Source organism: Malurus melanocephalus, unplaced genomic scaffold, assembly GCF_030028575.1.
Source record: "Malurus melanocephalus ecotype Western Australia unplaced genomic scaffold, MMel_1.1 scaffold_78, whole genome shotgun sequence".
NCBI classification, from domain to species: Eukaryota; Metazoa; Chordata; class Aves; order Passeriformes; family Maluridae; genus Malurus; species Malurus melanocephalus.
The window spans coordinates 1,439,816-1,454,849 of NW_026623310.1; positions in this window are offsets into that span (position 1 = coordinate 1,439,816).

Genomic DNA, 15,034 nt, shown 5'->3' on the forward strand with positions numbered 1-15,034 from the left:
CACTTTCTGTTCCAGGAGAAGTCAGTGCAGACTTCTGGGCAATGTTGCCTCAGTAGCTGGGAAGATTTGTGTCCCATTGAGCTCAGGAACCAGCCAGCTTATTTTGGAAAGCCTTGCAGCCTTCCAAGGCATGAATCCTGTGGTRGGATACGTCCATAGTGGTAAATTGAAGTGGGACAAGGAGCAAGTTCAGGCAATGGATTGTTTGATTGCTTGTTATYTGTGTTTTGGGCCACTTCAAGCAGCTTTTGCCAAGACATTTCCTGGTGGTGCCCTTTGCTCCTAGGATGGTTCCCCCTATAGAAGAGGCTACATCAAGCTTCAGCCCCTCTGTCTCCAACACTCCCCCAGCACACTTCGCATATTTCTGCCCTCCCATGTTCCTTCGGGCGTCCCCCTGCATGAAACTCAGCCTCTCAGGGTCACACTGTAAAAAACACCTCTCAGCTGGGCTGCAATGCAGTCCTCACTTCAGTTCAGCTAACAACCCCCATGCACAGTGGGCTTTTGTGTCCCTGAGCTGTAGGATCCCGCAGCAGTCCAGATGGAAGCCAGGATGGCTGCTGTGTCTAGTCACCAGTGGGACATCTCTGAAGGGTGTGGACACAACTCAAACAGTGCTGGGCAGGCCTTGGAGCTGGAGAACAGCATTCAGACTGCTACCTCCTTTTTAGCAATGTACRGATAGACAGTGTTGCTTTAATTTGGCCACAGAAAGGGAGCCTTAGAAGGCTTCACAGCTCCTGGGGTATCCTGCCCCTGCTGTGACTCAGCCTCCTGCATTAAGCCTGGCTGACATTTTAATTAGTTGTTCTTTTTAATCACTTTCCTCCTGAATATGGTGCATAAAATGGAAAGTAGCTTGGTGGGTGGATGCCCATTATCCCAATCTGCCGGTCATAARTAAAAACTGCCGACTTAATGGCTCATAATGAAATGGCGGTGGAAATGGATGTAGCCAAAGCTGACCGGTCGGTAGGAGAATTACCCCGTTCACAGCGGCGTGACCGCGGAGCGCCYGTGCCGTGTGACGGGATGGCAGCAGCGCTGGCTTTGTGTGCCACGTCCCGAAGCCGCCGGCCTGCACAAGTTGCTAGTGCCATCTCGTGGTTCTCACGAGCACGAGTGACAGCGCACGGGGAGCCGCCAGCCCAGGCGGTGACGCCCGCGGGGACCCTGAGGCTCTGGCTCAGTGCCCCGCTGCCCTGGCAGCCTCCGTGCCCGTATTCCAGCCTCAGCTGCCGACGGGCTCCGGGCCGCGTTCCCACCCCGCCGCGTCTCTGCCCTCCCCTCCACGGCGAGGCAGGGGAGCGGAATAACCCACTGAGCGGCTCCGTGACCCAAAGGGCTCTGCCGCGTCCTTTCCCCGCGCCCGAGGGCGAGGAAGCAGCCACAGCCCTCGGGGCTCACTTGGGATGGAGCCGAGCATCCGCGGCGWGCGAGCCCCGGAGCACGGCACGGTAAGCCGCCTGCCTGTCACGAATTCCTCTGTTTACTTTGATGAAAATTTTAGCCCTCCTGGTACGGAGATAATCTGCTAAGTATGACCCAACTCCTGCCAAGACAATGCTTCTTGTGAGGTTAGCAGTGCTGCTGGAGAGCTCCTGCTCCTTAGGTGTAAAGAACTTGGGGACAGGGCTGCCCGGAACAGATACTCTGTAAGAATGCAACACATRATACCAGTTGTGTAATTCCTCCTACCTCCATGAATTAACAGCCATATTTTTGCAGCTCACATGTACTGCTTCATGTACTTATTTTTTTAAAACTGGCCTATGATTAGGAGCAAGGGGTTTTTTTTTCACATAGTTTACCATGACATGGTTATGAGTCCCATTTTTTCCTACTTTTGGGTTTGTTTGTTTGTTTTTTTTTTGTCACAAGAAAGCAAAGCTTTAACTAATTATTCTGTGTCTCTGCTTATGGAATTTGACTAGATGCCAGGGTTCCCCTGTTGTGCTCTGTACAGCTACAGAAATGCAGCCTCTGCCCCTAAATTTCTCTCCCTGGCACTTGGCTGCCTTGCTTTCTTTCAAGAGCTGATTGCCCTGTGGTTTTCCCACAGGATGGATGAGGATGCTCATTCYCACCCTGCCACGTGTGTAAAGACTGCAGAAGTTTTGAAGAAAGGAGCTTTGGGGCTTCTAAGGGAGCTACAGAAACAACCACTGCTGGGTCTGCTACTGCCACCCACCTGGGTAGTCAGGGTAGTGCTGTGACAAGCCAAAGCGCAGGATGGGGAGCAGAAAGATGGGAACCATCTGTGATCCTCCTAATTAATTAATTTTCTAGCCCCAGATGGTGCACCAGCTCCAGGAATGGGGGGCTGTGCAGTATCCTGGTTTTTGAGGGGTTGGAATGAGGCAGGGAATGAAGACAGGGATGAGACAGGAGTGAAGCCATCAGCCCTRGGGGCAAAGGATGCTGAAGCTGTCAGGTTGCCAGCAGGGCCCCAGCGTGCCTGCTTGCACAGTGTTTTCCAGGTTTCCAGGATAATCTCTGCTCTGAGCTGATGGGCTGGTTTGCTTTTCCAGCCTCTTCCTTTGCAGAAGAGTTCCTTTGGATTCATGCTACCTCTCCCCACAGATGCTCCTCTTCCCTGTCCTTCCTTCCTTCTGCACCTTCTGCATCTTCAGTGCCTTCTGCACTTTCCCTCTCTCAATCTTCCCATTTATTTCTCTTCCCATTCAGCTCATCCCACTCTTTCACAAACTCCAGGCCATAAAATTCCCACTCAGTACAGCGGTGTCTCCTCCTTGGCCAGCATGTGCCTGGAGGTGTTCCCACCAGCTCCCTCACACAGGCCATGTCTCAGAGGTCTCAAGTCTTGGGCTGCACTTGGAGCTCCATGTCTAGAATGAAGCAGGACAGGACCAGGGCTCTTTTGCTTTCCTACCCACTCCTCTCTTTAGCACCTCCTCACTAAATCCATTGGATTTGGTATTTACCTCATCTCTAGCAGAGTGCAGGGGGCCAAATCTCTGCTTTCAGCATCCCTGGGAGTCAYTCAGTGACACCACAAGGATGSACCTGCTGGTGTGCTTTCTTCTCTGAAATGGAGGCTCATTGTCTCTTAGACATACCTGGTCAACAGAACATTTTCTGATGATGCCATTTTTGGTAGATGGCCCAAAGAAAAATTGGCTGCTCTCTGGAGTGACAGCTAGCTTGCAGTCTGCCATGAATGAAGAACATAGCAAGATGGAACAGATTTTTGCTCCAAGCCTTCTCTACTGATGTGTTAACTTTGGCAGCATCATTTGGAGAAGAAGTGAATTAATCTTATTGGAGTTGTGTACAAAAGAGACTGGAGGAAGGAACAGGGAGGGGTGGAAAAAGGATGTGTGAATCTATGTTGATTATTTTGAAGCCATAAACAAGTGGCATCAGAAAAGATTTTGACAACCATATGGACTTTCAGAAGTGTGAGATCTTCTGAAAATGATGTGCAATCATGTAAGGATTGGCATTAAAAAAAAAAAGAAGACAAAATATGGATGGATGAGAAGCATAGATAGGGACTACAATCCATGGGACAGGAGTTAAGGTTCTGGATATATGAAAAAACATGCTACCTGAAAAAAAATATAAATTATATCCAGTTTAATTAATTTACATCAGAAAATTCTCCCAAAGATAATAGGAATAACAGTCAATCCTATTTCTTATTGCGAGTTTTCAGAACTAGACTCAGGGATTGAGCAAYAGCTTTCTACTGAAATAATCATTGGTTTTCTGGGAAGCTTCATTGGAGATGCCACATGCAATCTGGATTTTACACAGGGCAAAAACCACAGGTACAAGAGTGCAGGTCGTGCTGAAGGGTATCAGCTGCGGTCAGGAACTGCTGTGGCAGTGCAGGGCTTCCCCCCATGTTCACTAAGAGGACACATTTTTATCCCAGAGCTTGGGAAGTGCTGCCTGAGAGGCAAGTAGGATGACAAGAAAGCAGAATTGAAAATTTCGTAGCTGTGGTGTAGCACATCTCCACACAAGTTGTAAGTGCCTGTGGCAGGGACGTCCCCATGGTACACACAAAGGTGCAGGATGTGACACACACCCAGGGAGTCRAATGCTGCTGTGCCGTCTTGGGGAAGCAGAGCTATGGGCAGGAACCACCCATCAGATCTGGACCAAGGCCACCACACTGCCTGAGGCCTTACCTGCTAGGAGGAGAGAAACTTGAGAGCTCTGGACTCTCTCTGGGGACCAAGTTTAAATGCCAGCACGTGGAGACTTCTTACAACCTGAGTGTTTGATGCCTTTCCYGTTTAAGTTATCACAGTCACAATACTGCGAGACACAAATTGCAGCAAAAATCTTTTCAGCTTTGATTAATAAATGGCTCTTATTTACCTCTGATTTCAGCTTCCCCTTTGGCAGCATTCCAGGTCCAGATACTGGTTTGTATTGCTTGTCACATCACAAGAGAATGGGAAAAGGAGATGAAAGGCAAAAAAACTGAAAATGGAAAACCAACCAGCTACGCCGTCTTTAAGAATCAGAAACAAAAATAGGCTGAATTCTCAGAGGAGAAATTATCTATCACAAGAAAACAGATCAGGGCAAGAGTTGGCTTTCCTGTATCAATAGGGATGTACAATGGGATGAAACAGATGACTCATATGAAATGAATCTGTTTTTCTACTTTGTACACTGAAAATGTACAGCATCTGTGCACTGTATATGCTGCACAGTCTCCCATATTCTGATATTTGGAGTACTCTTTCTATTCTGTAATATTTCCATTAGACCTCAATATATTTAAGACGTTGGTACACACCCAAAAAAGTTCACATACATGTTAAATTTTTCCCATATATGTCTTCTAATTAAATATAGCCTTCCATTCCTTCACTTTTTCTTTCACCCAATAATCCTTCATTATTTGGTGACATTAGCATGGCCACCAGTAAATTTATTGTCTCGAGGTCTCTTTCCACCACTGAAGGTGGTACTTGAAGTTAGTCCTAAGAGGTTCCAGTAAGAAAGTCTTGCTGATGAGAATATGATGAATGGAATAGTGAAACTTTTTTTTTTTTTTGCTGTTTTAAAAGAAAACTCCTGAGAATACTTTAAGATGCCATGATCTGTGTTTTCACACTGTGGAGTGACAGGCCTAAAGAAAAGCATATCAAGACCCCCCCCTTATTTCTTTATTTAATGAGGTATGGGGTTTAGCTGAGGAATTTAAATGATTGACTGAGAAGTATTTGAAATTCTTGAGGGTCATAAGGATCAAGGCAAATGGATCAAATCCAAAATAATTAATCTTGACACTGTGACAACTGCTAGCAGTTTCTGTTTTCTCTCAAAAAAAATCAATGAATATTTCTTCTCTTCTTGAAATGCTAAAGAGCCTTATTTTCCAAGGAACTGCAACATTAAATGTCCCCATACTTTACAAGAACACTTACAGAAAGTTGTAGCTGTTCTCTTTCTAAAAGAAAGAAAACACGGCAGAAAAAATTCTTAATTCAGGATTCGTTCATCCATTCGAGACTTTTTCTTAAGTAATAGAGGTGTTATGAGACCAAGCAGCAACAAACAGACATTAAGCATGGAGGAAAAAAAAGCATTGAGGAATAAATGTTTTACATATAATTACAATAGTCATGCAGAGATCATATGTGCTGTGCCACATCTCAAGCAGCATCAGTGCGTCATCGTGCCCTTGAAGAAGTGACTTTCACCAGAGCAATTAGATTTTTAGCACTTTTTCTTTTCTATTACTAGTAATGTGTGTGATGAAACAAGACAGTTTAATGGTTTCATTTTGTTTTATTCCAGAAAACAGATTTACTGTTTCCAAATGTACAACCTYAGGGGCTGGGAGTGCTGAAGGTTCCAGCCTGAAAGGCATCTCAGGACAAAAGTGCAGAGAACAACTCCAGATGAAAGAGCAGCAGCCATCCTGTAGTGAATGGCACATACCTTATCTGTGGCTTCACACAGGACCCTCAATGGTGTGATGTCTCAGTCTTCCCAAGGAAAAATTGAGAATAACATTGTGTCACCAAGCCTAGCTCTAATGCAGTCCCGCTTACTATGGAAAAACATAAACAAAACAATGTTATTTTATTAGATRCCTGTTCCAGCAGACTTCTGTTTAAAGGAGGAGAAGGTAGTGCTTGTTTCTGTGGGAACTGGCTCTGCATTACAGCCCTGAAAGCTCAGCTTGGAGTCAGCTCTCTTTTCCTGCTGGTCTCCAGCTGTGTCAGAAAGAGCTAATGGCTGGGTATCACGCAGCCTGTGCGCTGATACAGAGGGCAGCTTACAAAATTACTGCCTCTCTGGGGATTATTTTAACTCTCTTGATCTCCAAGAACACAATGGCTCAGAGAGGAATGCTTCAGAGCTGAGGGGGGAAAGAGAAGAATGAACTTGGAAAGTAAACAAACCACACTGGAAACCACCACTTGTTCATGTGAGTATGTGCTTGCCTCCTGCCATGGCCTGGCCTGGCTTTGGGCTCCAGTCTTTGGAGCAGTCTGAACAAAGGTAAACCCCAAGCAGTGAGTCCCACTGTGCTCAGAGGACTGCAGGTGTCCTGGCCACCACTTTATCTAAACTAAGTCCATATAGCTCCTTCGTGAATTTGTCTTGTATTAGCTTCTTCTTTAGTAGCTAACTTCCTTAGTTAGCTAATTAACTAGCAAGTCAATTTTCAGGATCCCACTTCTGGGACATTCTTTTTCCTGATTTTTGTTCTGCTGTTTCCTCCTTTTTGACATCTATATGAACATTTGCATCCTTTCAGAATAAAAAATTCAATGTTAAAGTTGYTTCCCTGAGCCATAAGGGTGATCCTATCAGCCTGCCTGGATCTGATGCATAAGGCCTGGWGACCATCACAAACATTTCAGAAGCCGTGGTCCCACAGAGCTGAGGGTCTGTGAAAAGCCTGCAGGCAGCAACTCCTGTCTGTCTTTCCCAGAAAAAAAATTTATTTTAGTGTTGTGGATCCCTATTCAGGTGCTGGGCTGGCCATGCCATTGTCAGGGAGATCWAGAGCCAGAGCTGTGAGCACCCACCATTAGCACTAGGTAGGAATTCTTCTGGCTCTGCAGCAAGGTTTCCCTGCCCCCTCATGTCCTCAGTTTTCTCTGTTGCCTTAGCAGAGGATGGATCAACCCTGACAGAGTGGAGCACCGTCACCTCCCAACACCAGCAGCTCAGAGGGTGCACCTGTTCCTGTGGGACTGAAATTCCACTTTTTAATGGCAGGCACTACTAATACACCCTGTMTAGGAGTGTGAAGACTCCTCCCTTGACTGGGAAATCCCCTCAAAGTTAATTCTCAAGGCTGAGTGGAAGAGGATTGGTTGGTATGGGTGAGGAACATCAATCTCTACTTAATTGTTTCACTCGCTTTAATATTGCTGTTTCAATATTGCTTCAATCAATAGTGTACTACACTAGTAGTTACAACAATCTGTACTGTACACTAAATCATTCTGATTAAGGACTTTAATAATTGTAATTGTCACCATCAATAAAATAAATAATGTCTTCTATTCATATAAATATATTTKGTTTCCCTTTCTTAATCCTGCCATCCAAAGTCACATAAAGATTCGATTACACCTATATAATCATTTAAACATAAAGTGTGGGGCAAAGAGTGCATCCATCTGCACCCAGATTCTCTCTGAGGAGGAGTTTAGAAAGCAAGGGGGCTCTTTATGGACCTGACGACTCAATGAGAGGGCTTGTTCAATAAACTTCAACTGGAGCTTCCRTTGTGTTTGCGACACCTGCATCAGGGGAGGGTGGAGAGCAAGGTGTCTGGTCTGGAAGGGTGCCACAGCAATAAATGCCATCTATGAGAGGGAAATCTTGATAGAAAGCCATTAAGAAGAGCCTTCTAATTAGTGCTTCCCCCTTTCTCTGCAGCTGCAGCTTTGTTCAGCAGTCTCCCCACTGCAGGTTTGATGCTGAATCTGCCCGGAGCTCACCCACAACACGGAGCACAGACCTCCCTCCATGAAGCACATACACCGGCAGATAATCCAGATCAGTTTACCTCTGTGTACCTGGCAGCATGCTACTGTGCAGTGACCAAATATCAGAAGAGTTTGTGGTTAATTAGGATCAGATTAATCCCTGCTGACTGCCTGTCTCTGTGCAAAAAGGGCACTAGAGGTTAGAAAGTATTAAGTATCTTAAATGTCTGCTTGCATAATGTAAAAACCTACTGAAGATCCAGTCTTCGTGCTTGAAAGTGTTGATGTGAAATAATTTACCCTTAGAGGCATTTAAACGTTCTTCTTTTCCTATCAAAGCAAAAGAATCCATTAAAAATTTTCCAGAAGAAAAGGTAATAAGTACTTGACCATGGAAAATAATCAACCTGCAGCACCGTGGAGACAAGACATCTACAAAAAAGTGCTTGAGAGATTCTGAACATTATTTCCGACTTCAAAGAATTTAGTTCAGCTTATAAAATATCATTTTTATAGCTGCAATAAAGCTTTCCTGTGATACAATCRTGCCTAGTTTTCCATTTCATTGGTTCTTATTTATCTTAAGAATACAGCAGGTGATAATTAGATAGTTTCATATATATACCCATTCTATGGTACTCCTCATGGAGCCCATAGGGCTTCACAGGAAAGACACATTTTTATGTTCTTATATAGTCAAATTACTTAACACATTTGTGACACTAAAATGTAGATTGTATTTGGTTGAGATGCTTTGCTATGCCTAAACATGTATGTGGTTATTGGACATGTCAAAATACAGACAACATTTCTTCTTTTCTCTTTAWATAAAGAAGGATCCTGAGGTTGATTTAGAAAGATGAGCTGATAGGAGAAAGATTTTTAAAGGCAAGATATCCTAATAAAAGGTCTAAAGGTCTGGGAGAAACGTCAGATTTACACAYGCCTTCACACATGCTGATAGACCACTGGGCCTTTTTTCTTTCTTATTTCTTGTTACTGGCACATTTATATAAGTATTGGGGACAATTATATAAAAACAGGATATTAGCTTATTTTGAGGTCATCTGTTCTTGTGACTTACTCCCCATTTACAGCCATAAGCTCCTGATTGTGACATCACCTTGGCGGCCTCAGCAGTACCTGTGATGTCACCAAAAGGGATTATAACCTGAAGTGGGGAGTAAGCTGCGCGAGCAGATCAGCTCTCAAAGAATAAAGGTTTTTTGTTTTGCCCTGTTAGMAAAGGGACATGGAAACATCCACCCACCCTTTCTTCCCTGCCAGCTCAGGGGCACATCACAAGCTGGGGTGGCCTTTGCAAAGCCATGTTCTTCCATGTTATTCATGCTGTAAGTTCCCATTTGATCTCAACTGTCCTGCCTACTCAACCAAACCCCTCTTTCTGAAAACCAGACTTCTTATAGGAAGTCAGCACTGCAAATCCATAAACATCTTTATGTTTTCATCTTCTATTTGGTTCCCTGTCATTTCAGTCAGATCAACAGCAGAAACTTCAGCTGGCAGCATGCTCACAGGAGTACCTCTTCCTGTGTCATTTACTTGGCATCATTCTCTTGGCGCTGTAAGAGACCCTGATAGACAGTTAGACAAGCATTTGGGTGTATCAGCTTTTAATTTACTTTGTATTCCATGTCAACAGCAAATGCATTTAATTAGTCAGTTCATGGAGTCATCTGGGAGGAAAATATGCTGYGGCAGTGCTGCTTTCCACTCCTGCTTTGGTGCACTGGTGTGTCTTGTCTGAGTGTGAATCTCCACTGGGCCCCATGCAGGCTACTGACTTTTACCTCAGAAGCATTTTAAATCTGCAGATACYGAAAGGGTGACATCTGGGGGCAGAGGTGGCATTTCACAGACTGGCAAGTGAACTCTGAACRTGGTGATGCAGCACTCTGAGCCACTGCAGTCAGCTAAGTAGCTGATCTGTGACAGCAGCCCTCCCAGGTCAGCTGTGCRCAGAGGAGGGCTCCTATCATACATTCAGAGTGCACAGGGAAGAGGCTTTACTGCTAAGATCCTCATATAACACTGCAGAAAATATATACACAGTGAGATTATCTCTCTGGACCACATGGATCATTTTCATGGTGCTCCTTAAGCTGTCTTCCCTATGAAATATGTACAGGACAACTATTGCATTACAACAAGGATGTGCAAAACCTTGAGCCTTTTCTCAATCAGCTTTTCTTCCTTTTTTCTTTTTTTTTTTCTTTTTTCTTTTTAAATTTCAAATGTACTTCAWCAACCTGAAAACAAAAAGAAGTTTCTCAGCCCTTTTTGAATTTTGTCTATTAAAAGTATATAATGAGAACGGTCACTGCCAGCTAGAAAACTGTTTGATCTGAGCTCCTATTCAGCCTGCGCTTCTGAATGTGTAAATACCTGTCACTTCATCAGCATTATGGCATTAACCTCATCCAGTGGAAGTGGAAATCCTGTTTGCTTTTCTTCACACTGGAGAAAGGCACTATTCTTCCTACCACAGAACACATCACCTGACACATTAGGAACAGCCCCCCTGCAAACTTGACACTTAACCCCAGCACCACTTTCTCTCACCAGTTCTTAACTTACTGGCTGGCTCAGTTTTTGGTCACTAGCTGTCTTCACAACTGCCCTGGGAAAAGCCCAGGTCTCATTTATTCCCAGACTCATCTCAAAAGCCCCCATGGCAAAGCCAGGCCCAAGCCTGGATCCCACTCAGTCCTTCATCATCAACCCATCCTCCAAGGGTGTCCTTGGGGCATCTTGCAGGGCAAGAAGCACTGATTCCCAGGGTGATACTGTGCAACCAYTACTTTGTTATTCCACTTGAAGCATTAGAGGTATAGGAAAAGTATAGTACCAAAATGTTATATTCATGTTTTAGATCCACAGGGGTTGAAGAGGACTGGGAACCAAGTGCTGCACAGTTTGGTTACAGCCAGCCTGGACAGGGAGACTGCATCCTCTGTGGAGGYTGCTAAAAGACTTTATTGCTGCTAACAGTGCTGCTTTCAACTTGGAGCTGGCCAGGAAGGTGTGAGGGAAGCAGAATGGAGATCCATTGTGGGATTCCCTAGCAGGTCCAGGCTGGCCAGGCACTGGCACCAAGCTCATCTGCTCAAACCACAACATCTTGCTGAGTAGATGGATTTCTTCTTTGGAAACCATCCACTAAAGTGGTCAACCTTTGAGGAGCCAGATTTTGTCCTGWCACCCCAGTGGGAGGCAGAGGCAGTGTTGGTTTTTCCATGGCATGTGGATGGCAATAAAAAAAATCACTTAAATTTGCTCAGCTGGGTGTTTTGTAACTCCAGAGCCAACAGCCTCCCCACAGGATAAGCTCTGTATTAAATGATTACACCAATTTTTCTTATCCTGACGTTCAAGAGAACCACCTTCCTGACTGAGCAAATGTGCCAGTGTCCTGCAGTGCAGACTCTCTCCTGGAGGAGACATGTAAGCAGGAAGGAAGCTGGTTTGGACCCGATTAAATTTCCCCAGATGTTACAGAGAGCTGGCACACAGAAGGGAGATGCAGATAGAAGGTTAAATTCTGTTCTCCTTTGTAAAGGGGTAAATGTGCAGTAGCCTGCGGATAACGGGGTTGTGCTATAGTGGAAGGAAGGCTGCAGGAGACTGACCTGACACAGAAAAGCAAACAAGGGGGTTCTGCAGAGGAAAACCTGCTTCCTGCTGGTTCTCTCATCTTTTTCTCTTCCAGCCTTTCCCTGGGCCAAATTCTGCTCCAGATCCCTGTGTAAAGTCCATGCAGCAGAAGCACAAAGTGGCCAGAACCCAAAGCAGAATGGCTCTCCCTTTCCTCTCAGCAGCCATACCAAACTAGGGCTCAGTTTTCTCAAAACAGATAAATCAGGGAAAACTCCAGTCTTCTGTGATAAAACAACTGATTTGGGGAAGTGTCCAAAGAAATCTTTCACTGCCAATAGTGTCCATGCAGTCTGTACCTTTCCCGCTGGTTTCTCATTTCAGTCCTGTGACTGCTGGTTGCTTCCAGGGCTAGCAAATTCCTGACCTTCATCCCTAATGCCACCACCATGGAGGTTCAACCCTGAGTCTGTTTCCCTYAGCCATGGAGCTCCCTGTCCTGGAGGAGTTTCTCAGCCCAGAGTCCCCCAGCAGCTCTTCATTTGCTTGAGGACCCACGTTTGTGCCGATGGTTTGCATTTACTCCTGTACCTGAGAGCCTGGCCCATGAAGACCTTGAAGATGAAATCCTGGAGGACAGCTGCCTCTGACTCTTTCTTTTCCCCTCATCTTTCTTTTCCACTTCRGCACATTTTTCACCCCAGACATTGCAGAGCCTCCTGTGGTGACACAGCGCTGAGTAGTAGGGGCTGTTTCACCGGTCTGCCCCCTTACCCAGCACCACRGTCACACAGGGGGACACTGAGGGGCTGTGCAGTAACAGCACAGGCACACTGCAGACACAGACATGATCTAATCCATTGTGGAGAGCAGACACCCCTTATGGCTCCTTTCCAGTGCTTTCCACCGCTTTGGCTCCCTGTTTGGGGAGGTGTTCACACATCAGGAAGCTCTTTGCTGTCTTCCTTCTCAAAGAGGGGTGGTTTTCTCTGCTCAGTGAGGGAACAGAGAGGTTGGGCTCCCTGTGAAGCTCTCAGGGCTGCTTCTGCAGAAGCTCAGAGGAGCTCCACAAAGACACAGCTCTCGGTGCTCCAGAATCCTACCCACGCACTCCTGTGCTGTGTTTTGCTGTGTTTGTGACTTTCCTCACTTCCCTCACAGTCAGTCTAAGTTATCTCAGTGTGAAGAAGCACTTCTCAAAATACAGATGCTAACTCTGCCCCTTTCTGACTGTGAAGTGCAATCTTGGGGACCAGTCTATTGCGTGCCTTTTAAAATGCATTTTCAGCATCTTAAAAACAAAATGATTGCCAGAAAGTTTATCAGTGCTTTCCTCAGTATCTTGTGATGCAGAGCCAGATTAAGAGCCAAAGAAGTCTGTGATGCCTAAACTAGGACACAGGTAGGTATGAAGACTCTGAAAGAAAAGATCCTTAAAGGAGACAGAAATTCCCTTTCTCAACAGCACCCCAATTCTAACACTGCAGTAGGTCCAAGACCCCTCTATTTCTGACAAGGAATCTCTGCAATTCACCTATTTGATTTGCAGCCCCCCTGACCTTTTCTCACTTGGACAGCTCAGTTCCTGGCTGCCTGGACTCATTTGGCAACCTCAGTTTTCAGACTCACCCTGATGTGGCACTAGCTTCTCCTTGGAGAACCGGTTCTTAACTGTGGATCCCAATCTGGCGCAGAGAAACTTTCAGCTTAGTCTGCTAGATTGAACAGGCATGAGAATTTTGGTTCTGACCTTGACTGTGATAAATGTTCGTAACCTTCCCCCAACATTCTATTACTTAATGTTTTAGCCTCAGCTAGATTCACTGATGCTTGCTTCTTTCTTACTCCACTGCCTCCTATCTTTCTCATCATTCACCAATGGATTTCTTTCCTATTTATTATATGTAAAGTACATTTCTTATTCCCCATGGCTTCTTTGAACAGTGTCGATCCATTTTCAGTTTTCTTAAGTCCTCTCTGCTTGTCTGCAAACACTGTTTTTGCTGCTAAGATACCTCCACAGCTTTCCTTTCCTAAAACAGTTAYAGGGAAGGAAGATTTGAAACAAATACCACAATTTCTAATTCTCTTTTGTGATGAGACAAAATCCATAACTCTTTTTTCCCTTTCCCACTGAAACTATGCTGTCTTACACAACATTTATACCAGGTCCCATTTTCAGTTATGTTTTCCATAAATACATACCCAAAATCTGAATACCAACATTTTTGCAAAGTGGGAATTGGATGTTATTTTTGATGGTAATGCCTAAAACCTTCAGGGGCTCCCCAAMCTTCTTTTAAATCTTAATAAATCCACAGGAGAGTATCAAGCAGGGCACAGAGGAAATGTCTTTTCAGGCCCAGAGCCTCTGGGAACACCACATCAAATCCAGCTGTACTGTCCTCCCCAGTGGTCAGAGTTAATTTATCCATTGACAGCTCTGAACGTTTTGAGAAATCACTAGTGACCTCTGTTCCAATCCTCTGAATACATCTCCCCTCCAGCRGAAATTGTTAATGATAACTTCAGCAGAGAGGTCCTTAAGCCAAACCCTTAAGCCCAAATGTAATTTTCAGCATGAAGGTACTGCCATTGAAATCTACATTTCTGCCTGTTGTACTAGACTGGGACTGACCAAGCTCTTGCGCTCCATCAGTTCTTGCACTCTGAATCCCAGGATCCTGAAACAGACCCCAATATCTTCATCTATTCTGGCATATTCTCAAAACAGCAGAAGGAGAGGAACAGCAGAAGAGTAGAATAAAAGAGGCCCATTGCTTCATTCTCATTTGGATTCTAATTCCATTATGTGGCTGGTCCTTCCCTGCTAAGAGTGAAACAGCAGCACCTAAACTAATTCTTGACTGCAATGACCTTTTTCCCAATGTCTTCTTTCCCACTTGAAGCAAGCAYGTATGTTGTGAAATAGCCAAGTGTATACACAAGGTTGGACTCTGGGAAAACCAACAAGCTGCAGTTTAACATTAATTTTTAAGCACAACCTTGCTTCCCTTAGATGCCACTGGTAAACTGGGAGGCTGAACCCGTGATTATGATGTGCAGGATTTGATCCCATCACATAAAAGAAGCAGCAACTTCTTTTAAAGCAGTCACAACCACAGCTCTCATGCTTCTGATCCATCCAAAGCAGCCCCTTCCTCATTCGCTCTCCTTCAAGAGCACCACTTTGTTGTTTCTTTCCCTCTGGAAACTAAAGAGTGAAAGAAAATCTTACTATTTCGGATGGCATTAAAAAAAAAAAAAAAAAAGAAAAGAAAATAAAGACATTTTAATTGCATGGGATTTCTGAATAAGGTTTCAAAGTGGGGGTAAAAAAATAGCTGTGTGCCTGGTACACAGAGAGCCCTTTCTCTTCCCCTTTGTGGCAGAGGAATCAATGGAATTCATATAAAAGAAGGAGGGGGGTGGAAAGAGAGATAGGAGATGCCTTGCTCGGTACCAGCAGGTCA